The following is a 10,374-nucleotide window of genomic DNA, read 5'->3' on the forward strand; positions in this document are numbered from 1 at the left end:
GGCACTGGTGCGGTCAGGAAGCAGCGCGCGGCATCGGTGGAGCGAGGCTACCACTGGCTCGGTCTGCAGAAACACGTTCATTCTTGGCTGCAAGTCACGTGAACTTCAGAGTGATTCCACGAGCTGCAGTATTAATTCAGAAAACCTTCTTCGAGGATGAAAGAGCAGAGCCGCTGTGAGGCTTGTGAAACTGCTGACGCCGCGGGAGCGCGCGTTTGACACCACTGCAATGAGAAAACGTGTGTCGCTTCTGCCTAGAGCGAGATACATTGCTGAGCTCGTACCGTGGTTTCACGTTAACGTTGACATGAACGGCGGGCGCTGAGAGCTGCGTGCGCGCTTTCATGCCGCGGGAGCGTGTATCGGCACCGCTGACAGTGAATGAAAACAACCTTAAAAAGGCTCATTCGTGTTGAGTGTGTGTGATGGGGCCGCTTGTCAGATAAACCATGCTGACAGCCTGGCTAAAGGACACTTCATCATAAAATGATGTTATTTCACAGTGTCATCAACACACCTCCAGCAACCCGACACCTGGTTACCTTCAGTTGAGCTGTTTGTTGTCCTGGAGGGCCCCCTGTTGGCGAAGTCCGTGAAAAAAAAAAAGAACTTCCGGATGCCGGGGACATCTGACGGGAGGGGCTGGCGTAGCGGAGCTGGGGAGGCGTTGTGCAGCCTTGGAGCATCTTGAAATGATCTCTTGCTGATGAAAAGAGGACCTCCAACAAGCTCCTGCAGCTCTCCTGAGAGGAAGGTGGAGTGACGAGCCAGGAGAACCTCTGGGACCCCGTTCTCCGGCTGCGATGCGGGGCGGCAGACAGCAAAAGAGGCGCACCGGTTGAGGATGACGTCAGCTGCCCTGTAGACAGAGCGTACTGCATGGGCCGGCAGCGTCGTTAGCAAGCAGCCGCTACGAGAGCGGAGTGAGCCGAAGGACAGAGGGCCACCGTCTCTTCCCGCCTCTGAACGTGTACACCAACAGCGTAATGTGTTGTTCGCTGCGGCCGTGTGGAACACATGCTGGTGAGCTCAGTTGGAGAGCGGTGTCACCGTCTCGGTTATGCTAACCGGAGGCACGGGACGCTGGTCCACCTCGACATCTTGCTCCATTGAAGCCTCCATCAGGCTCGGCTCCAGGGGGCACGGAGGGACTTTCCACTCAGTGAACCCCTGCTCTGGAGATGGGTGCGGACTGTGGAGACCGGCTCCTCCAATCTACCAGGAAAAAACCCGTCTGTGGCCTCGCCCGTAGGACGTCCTGTTGGGAACACGAGGCCATATGGATCAAGACGGTGGGCCGGAATGAAACCTAGTAAACAACCTTCCCGCCGGATCATCCGAACTGGCGGGAAAGGCGTAGGGCGTAAAAAAGGGTCCCTTCATGTCTGCCGCCTCCTGGGTTACGCTGGGCAACCCCTGAGGGCGCCGTCGGCCGGGAGCGGTGTGATCGCCGATGCGAAACGAGTTGGGATGGGGTGAGCATTCACTCAGCCCCTTCCACCGACACTACGCTCTCCAGGAGGGAATGAGCAGCGGGGGGCTGCAGCTGAACGCCGCCTGTCCCGGAGGAACCATCCGATTCGCTCCGAGGGTCGGCGATAAAAGGAAAATTACAAGATGGCGTTGTCCAGCGTGTAGTGACCTGTCACTGAGAAATATTCCTCGACGCTTACCTTGAAATAAGACTGTTCGTCAGCTTCTCCTCGGGGAGGAGAACTCACCGGACGACCGGAGGTCGACTGCCGGGCCAAGCATCCTTAACAAAGGTTGGTCATCTACACAATTTTCCTTCTTTGTTCTTCTGACAGTGCTATTAGCTCGCTGAAGAAAAAATGGGAGCCTATTTCCCGCTCTTAACGTAATTTATACGGACCGGGTGGGGCCCACACAGCAGGTGGGCGTGGACTAAATTTTTCAGTGCAAATGCTCCGCATAACGGTATAAACCCACTAAGCGACAGCTCTTAAAGGGCGAAGCCTATACGAAATAGAACGCATGAACACATCAACATTGAAACAGATCAGCAGCAACATAATGTGATTTTTCACAGTGATTATTCTAGTTAGAGATTCATGAGTGTAACAGGCTCAGGGTAGAAGCTGTTCCTCAGTCTAATGGTTCTACACTTAATGCTCCTCAACCTCTTTCCTGAGGGGAGTGGGGCAAAAAGTGTGTGTGCTGGGTGAGTGGGGTCCTTCATGATGCAGGTGGCCCTCTTGCTGCATCTAGAGGTGTAGATGTCTGTGATGGTGGGGAGGCCGACTCCGACAGACTTCTGTGCAGCCTTCATCACTCTCTGCAAAGCTTTTCTTTCTGCAGCTGTGCAGCCTCCATGCCACACGTTGATGCTGGAGCACAGGGTGCTCTCCACTGCACACCTGTAGAAGGAGGTGAGGACTGAGCTTCCCAGACCAGCTCGCCTCAGCCGTCTGAGGAAGTAGTCTCTGATGAGCTTTCTTGATCAGGCTGGTGGTGTTGTTGCCCCAGCTGAGGTTGTCATTCATGTGTACACCCAAGTACTTGTAGCTGGAGACCACTTCCACCGCAGATCCTCTTATGTTCAGGGGGGTGTAGGTGTGTTTGTTCCTTCTGAAGTCCACAATCATCTCCTTTGTCTTCTTCACATTGATGTGAAGGTTATTCTCTCTGCACCAGCTCTCCAGGTGTTCCACCTCTTGCCTGTAGCTGGACTCATCGTTTGTGATGCATCCCACCACCGCTGTATCGTCTGCAAACTTTACAACGTGACAGCCTGGATGGGTAGCTGCACAAACATACGCGAGCAGAGTAAGCAGGAGGTGGCTCAACACACATCCCTGAGGAGAGCCAGTGCTGAGGGTTATGGTGGAGGAGGAGAAGTTGTGGATCCTCACTAACTGTGGTCTGTTTGTTAAGAAGTCTAGAACCCAGTTGCAAATGGAGGGGCTTAGTCCTAGTGTGGATAGTTTGTCCATCAGGGTTTGGAGGATCATGGTGTTGAAGGCGGATGTGAAGTCCACAAAGAGCATACGGACGTAAGAGTTTTTCTGCTCCAGGTGGTTGAGCGCAGTGTGGACCACAGAGGAGATGGCGTCCTCTTTTGATCGGTTCTCACGGTATGCATACTGATGAGGGTCCTCGCTGATGTTGATGGCTGTTTTGATGTGAGTCATGACCAGTTTTTCGAAGCATTTAGCAACTATCGGGGTGAGGGCCACTGGCCGATAGTCATTCAGACCAGTCACTGTATTGCTTTTTGGGACTGGGATGATGGTGGCAGTCTTCAGGCAGGTGGGAACTGTCTCCAGGGTAAGTGAGGTGTTAAAGATGTCTGCCAGCACCTCGCAGAGCTGATCGGCACATTCCTTCAACACTTTTCCGGGGATGTTGTCTGGGCCAGTTGCTTTAGGTGATGTAGATAACTCTTTGAATAACCTCAGCTTGGAAGTGCAGTTTTATTCTGAAAAAATTGATGCTAAAATAAAAGTCAACAAATACGGTTGTTCATTTGTTTAGTAAAGCAAATTCTGACTATTAGTTATTAAATGTTTTGGTTAATGTCAGTAATCCAAAAGATTCATTCCAATAAAACCACATCATAACAAACAGGTTTATTCAGTCACAGCTCCTGGAAAATAACTCAACTGTTAGTGTAGAAAACACTCTGGATTAGCTCAGCTCTTACAGAGATGAGGGTGAACAAATAAATCTAACCAACAACACAAATACATACATATCTAATCCATCACATCCTGCACTTGCAATTATAAATTAAAAATAATCTCAAGCATGCACTGATCAACAGAACTGCATTAGAGAACATCATCTTTCAGTAGCTTCCAGCGTTATTGCATCATGACAAAATAACTTAATATGCTGGCAGAAGTGTTTTGATTTTGTTACTTTTCCATAAAAACATTTGTTGCTAAATCTCAACTACCACATACTAACACCTTCAATACAAGGGTCTAAGTAAAAATACATCTCAGCAGTCTAGCTATCCACAAGTAGCATTTCATTTGCAAATGACACTGAAGCCAGCTTTTTTTACATTTATAAGAAAACCTTTGGGGAAACAAGATGAAAAATAAAAAGACACATTGCATACATTTTTTTATTATGTAAATATGAATTAGGAATCATATTTTCACACCAAGCAGGAAACACCTCAACAACTCTTTTTTTTTTCTCTGCATACCTCCTAATTCGAAGGTTCAGCTGGTCTCTCAACAAAATTGATCAACTTCTCCCGACAGGAGTCAGGGAAAGGAGGACTCTCTTACCTTGACAGAAACAAATTGAATTGATGAGGACTACTGCTTTTTTTTTTTTTTTTTTGCTTTTTGGCTGGTGAATTCTGGATTGTCTACAAATTTATGTGGATGTGTCGAAGCTCGACATCACTAAGACTGAATTTGTGGAGCTGCAGCAGGGAGATGGAGCAGCTGTTATCAGGACTGCTGACTCTCTAGCAACACACATGAAAGGGAAATAATCTCAGAGAAGCTGTGAGCTCGACTTTTGGCGTATAGGATCAATTTGGCTGTTTTGGAGTTTCCATCAGAGGAATATATACCAGCGAGACTTTAAAAAGCAGAAACAGCAATTCACGAGTTCTGCCTGACCCAAACATTGCCCTTGATGGCGAACTTATCTCAACTCCTCCTGGCATGTTTTGAAAAACAAAAACAAAAACAAAGATGCTTTGTCTGTCTCCTCACCCCTCCCATCCCCAAGGCTGTGGACATGTGACAGAACCTCAACCGAGCTGATGATAAATAACATCTCTTATCTGGACAATGGCTGGGGGTGGGGCTCTGGACTATGCTACGAACTTCCCTTAAAATTTAATGTCTTCACCGGCTTATATGTACATGTATAACGTCTATTTATGTTGCTTTGCTGTGGTAGGTTTTTTGATGCCTCAAATCGTGCCCTGTCTAGGACACGGTGTGAGAGATCTTTTTTTTTTTATATATACCGTCTCTCTGCATGTTTTTTTTCCCTTTTCTCATCTAAGCAAAATATTATTCTGAATAAGAATAATGGGGGCCATGCTTTTTATAGTAGCAGCTTCGTGCACTCCACCCATCTTTCGGACGACTGTACGTACATATTCTCGTTGTATCTCGGTGCAATGATAATAAAGTTTATTCTGATTCTGAACATTTTCACGAAAACTGTTTTTTAGACAAACCTGTGTACTTTTACTTCCTAACAGCTCACTGCTGAAGACAAGAAACTGCTAAATGCTCATTAGAGCCTGGTAGAAAACACATTGAACTTGTTACAGCTATAACTGTTGCCAGTAAATTATTCTGGGCAGCTTTAGTAAACTAGAAAACTTCTGAAGAAATTCTGATGGCTGTCATTGCAGGTCCTGCTTTAAATTACAATATTAATCTTAAAACTGTTTAAGCTAAGAAAAAAATAATAATAATAATATATATATATAAATATATATATATGTATATCTTTTAGGTCTGAATTGTAGAAGTGTGACAAAATCAAAAACATAGTGCTGCTGCCTGTGGCTTATTATGGTCGTCATGGTAACCACAGACTTGTGTCTGTCACTTCCTGATGCCGAGTAATTGAGAGGCAGAGACATACTGAAAAGTATGTCTCAGACATTTGCTGTTTAAAAACCACAAGTCAGCTTAAATTTCCTTGAACTGTAGAAAGAGTCAGAAGATTCTGGCGGCCACACAATTTTTTTTATGTTTCTACTGTGGTTTATGCAGATATTAAAAATCCAATGAAGTAGAATTTTGTTCACTTTGGCAGTAAAGAGCAGTGGAATATTTCTGTTCCCCACAAGGAAATGAGATGCATGCAAGTTTCTTATCACCGCTAAATATGGAAGGGACATTTCAACTGAAGTTAGCAATAAGATCCATTATTGGGTAGTCTATGTGAGGCTTGTGTATTCCAAGCAGAGAAGACCATTTCCCTCTTATGGTCTGTATCAAGCAGAAGAAACAAGAGATGTGGGATTATGCACAAAGAGGGTATAAAGATCTGTGCACTTTTGAGAGAGTTGTTTTTTTCACCTCCTTCTACAGGTGTGCAGTGGAGAGCATCCTGTGCTCCAGCATCAACGTCTGGCACAGAGGCTGCACAGCTGCAGAAAGAAAAGCATTGCAGAGAGTGGTGAAGGCTGCACAGAAGACTGTTGGAGTCAGCCTCCCCACCATCACAGACATCTACACCACCAGATGCAGGAAGAAAGCCACCTGCATCATGAAGGACCCCACTAACCCAGCACACACACTTTTTGCCCCACTCCCCTCAGGAAGGAGGTTGAGGAGCATTAAGTGTAGAACCATTAGACTGAGGAATAGCTTCTACCCTGAAGCTGTTGAGGTGTGCTGTTGAAGATTCTCAGTCATCCAGGACATGATCAATTCAAAAAACGTTCAATACAAAACAACTGGACTTTATTTGTAACAGAAGACGTTTCGCTCCTCATCCGAGGAGCTTTCTCAATTCTAAGAGCAGCGAGTGTGGGGTTCAGGTTATAAGGTTGAATGATATAAGATACACATACATATGTAGATTGACAATTCACACCTTAACAGTAGGGGTTTCTTAAGGTCTTTGTTACTCTAATTCACAGACGAAGCCCCTCTGTTCCCATCAGGTGTGAAAACTGGCTGGGAATCAGTCTTAAAGTTGAGGTGTGAATTGTCAATCTACATATGTATGTGTATCTTATCTCATTCAGCTTTATAACCTGAACCCCACACTCAATGCTCTTTGACTTGAGAAAGCTCCTCGGATGAGGAGCGAAACGTCTTCTGTAACAAATAAAGTCCAGTTGTTTTTGTATTGAACGTTTTTTGAAGCTGAGAACTTGTTTACTGCTTTTTTTATTAAAAGCTTTATGTGAAAAATGCTATGCTAAAGAGCTCAAACCACACCGAGCATTTGCCATGTCACCATGTCAGCCCATGTCACGTCAAGGGCCCTCCCTCCCATTTTTCTTAAACAGACACAATGCTCAACTATTCATCCTTTGGTTCAAACAGTCTTATACTGCCATCAGGTGGTCAAAAAAGGTACTACACTCCAAATAAATCAACATTTCTTCTAAAATTTGACAATTATTGTTAAATTTCAAACAACATAATCGTTTATCGCAATAATTTCTGAAACAATTAATTGCCCAGCAAAATTTGTTATTGTGACAGGCCTAGCAGTGAGGGACACACTGGGTGAAAGAAGACAAAAATATGTATGTTTTGATGTACAATTTGTATATGTATCAAAAAGAGTTGTGGGAGTAAGATTTACTTGCAAAAGATTTGAATTTTTTAGACATGCCAAATGTGTCAATCATCATGAGTCAGTTGAATATTTAGTGAAAGAAGAACAAACTATAGAAAAAAAAACTGATTGTGAGAAAAAAAATAATAAAAAATTGTCAATTCAGTCATGTAAAGTCCAACTTTCTGTGACTCGTTTAAACTTTGAATGAGGTTCCTATTCTGAAGGTTGTTTAGCTCTGGAGCTCCAAAGGCGGCTAGCTTTCTCATTGGTCCCATAATCTCCTTTTTTCCTTCAGTTTTTTGCAATTTCTGTCAACATTCTGTGATGTATCACTCTCAAAAGTCATAGCACACGTTTCTTAATTGAACTGCATGTTCTGAAGTATTATTTGCATGTTTTAATTTAAAGCTAAAGTGCTTAAATCCTTGCGCAATGAAGCACGTAATTATTCACAACAAATAATGGGGCAGTCTTGGTATAGAATTGGGGGCTGCCATGGCAATGCATAGGAGAGCGCCTCCACGCAAATGCATGGCAGGCACCTATTATTTTACACCTCGGAAGAGTGTCTAAATTTTGATCTCCATTAATGCGGCCCGAACCACAATGTCTACCCCAAAAAAAGTTATATAAAATGGCTGGCTCGGCCCCGTGATGTGTGCTATTACTTTTATTGGCATTTCGAATTACCATGGCAACGTAATTTGCAAACAAAGACACAATATTTCACCAACTCCAGGAACTAGTTGGTGATTGCCCGCTTATTATTCTACACCTGATAAGCGTATCTTTTTCAACTTTAATGCGGCCTGAACCGCAACGTGGACCCCCACAAAAGTTATATCCAAACGACCAGCCCGACTCCCGAGATGTGTGCCATTATTTTTATTGGCAATTGCGGTCACCATGGCGACATATTTTTCTACCAAAGATGTCAAATTTCCCATAGGAAATGAATGGGAGAAAACTTTTCAAAGAAACTGAGTAACGCCGAGAGCCATTTTGGTTTAACATGCAAGGCAGTGCAGGCAATGTAGCCAATTACCCTTATAGTCCTAAGGTAGCTAATTAGCCTAAGGTAGCTAATTAGCCTTCAGAAAATTAACCTGCCATTTTGATTCAAGATGGCTGGAATAGCTACCACAGCATACATAAAATTGAATATAACTCTGTCATTCTTTGAGATATTGAGCTACAAAGCCGAAACATTGTTGGATTTGTTTGAAACTAAGAAAGTAATCATCAGACCTATCTCTAGACTTAATAACGTTTGGAGCCATTTTGATCCAAGATGGCTGCCACAGCTACCTCAGCAAACACAAAATTGACCATAATTCAGTCATTCTTTGAGCTATTAAGCTGAAATTATGTATAGTTGTACCTGAGAGCGAGTTGTAATACATTCCTAATGAAAATCAAATATCAAAGATGGCTGCCTTAGCTAAAAGAGATAAAATATGATAAATCAGACATTTTAAGATATATTGAGCTGAAATTTGGCACATTGGTGGCTGCAAATGATCTCTTATAGATTCTGATAGAAAATCAAAAATCCAAGATGGCTGACAAAAAAAAAAAAAGGAAAAATACTATAAAAAAGTCAGTTTTAGTGATATTGAACTGAAACTTGGTGGGTGATAGCTGAGAATGTTTTATATGAAATGCTGTATCAAAATAAACAATCCAAAATGGCCACAAACACTAATTTTAAATGGCTTTAACTCAGCCATTTTTACACAGAGTTGAAATTTGGTGAAGTTGTAGCTGAGAACATTGTAACATACTGAATCCAAATCAGAAATCCAAGATGGCCGCTTTAGCTAAAAGAGAAAAAATACCATAACTCAGCTATTTTTAGAGCTATTCAGCTGAAATTTGGCAAATTGGTAGCTGAGAATGATTCCTAATCAGTCTCTGACTGAAAATCAAAAATCCAAGATGGTCGCCTTAGCTAAAAGAGAAGAATACCATAACTCGGTCATTTTTTGAGGGATTCAGATGAAATATGGGATAGTGGTAGATGAGAGCAAACCCAAACACATTTTACTATCAAATCAAAAATTTAAATTGGCAGCAGACTGGCAGTCCCCATTAAAGTTTCTCCAGGAACTTTCTAGTTCTCAGTGTTTTTCAGTTCAGCTTGCTTCATGGGTTTTTAGATCCATTACTGTTGTGGTCACTACTCCTGTATGCTTCTTTCAAATTAACATTTTCCAACTGTCTTCAAGGCAATTTTTCAAATATTAAATTTCTACACCACTGGATTTTGATGTTGAATGTAATTTGGTGTAAATGGTGACTCGTTTTTTTTTTAATTCATTTATGTATATAGTAAACTTTAATTTTGAATAGTTTCTTTAAAACATGTTTATGAAATCTGACAAATGTGAAGCTCACTCATACACATGTAACCGACATTGGACAAGTTAGAAGATGTTAAAAAAATCTTGCTATCTAAAATCTCTCTTGCTTACAACTATCAAGATGTGTTGCATACTCTAAAGGGTAACAATCTGTTTAGTCTAGTCCTAAAAACGCTATATATATATATATATAAACATATATATATATATATATATATATATATATATATATATATATATATATATATACACGCTACACATATACATATACATACATACATATATATACATATACATACATACATACATATACATACATACATATATATACATATACATACATATACATATACATACATATACATACATACATATATACATATACACATATATATACATATACATACATACATATATATACATACACATACATACATATATATACATACATATACATACATACATACATACATACATATACATACATACACATATACATACATATACATATATATATATATATATATACATACACACACACATATATATATACATACATATATACATACACATATATATATACATACATATATACATACACATATATATATACATACATACATATACATATATACATACACATATATACATACATACACATACATACTTACATATACATATATATATACATACACATATATATACATACATACATACGTATACATGCATATACGTATACATGCATATACGTATACATGCA

Source organism: Nematolebias whitei, chromosome 5 (genome assembly GCF_014905685.2).
Source record: "Nematolebias whitei isolate Nwh7 chromosome 5, NemWhi1, whole genome shotgun sequence".
In the NCBI taxonomy this organism is placed as follows: domain Eukaryota; kingdom Metazoa; phylum Chordata; class Actinopteri; order Cyprinodontiformes; family Rivulidae; genus Nematolebias; species Nematolebias whitei.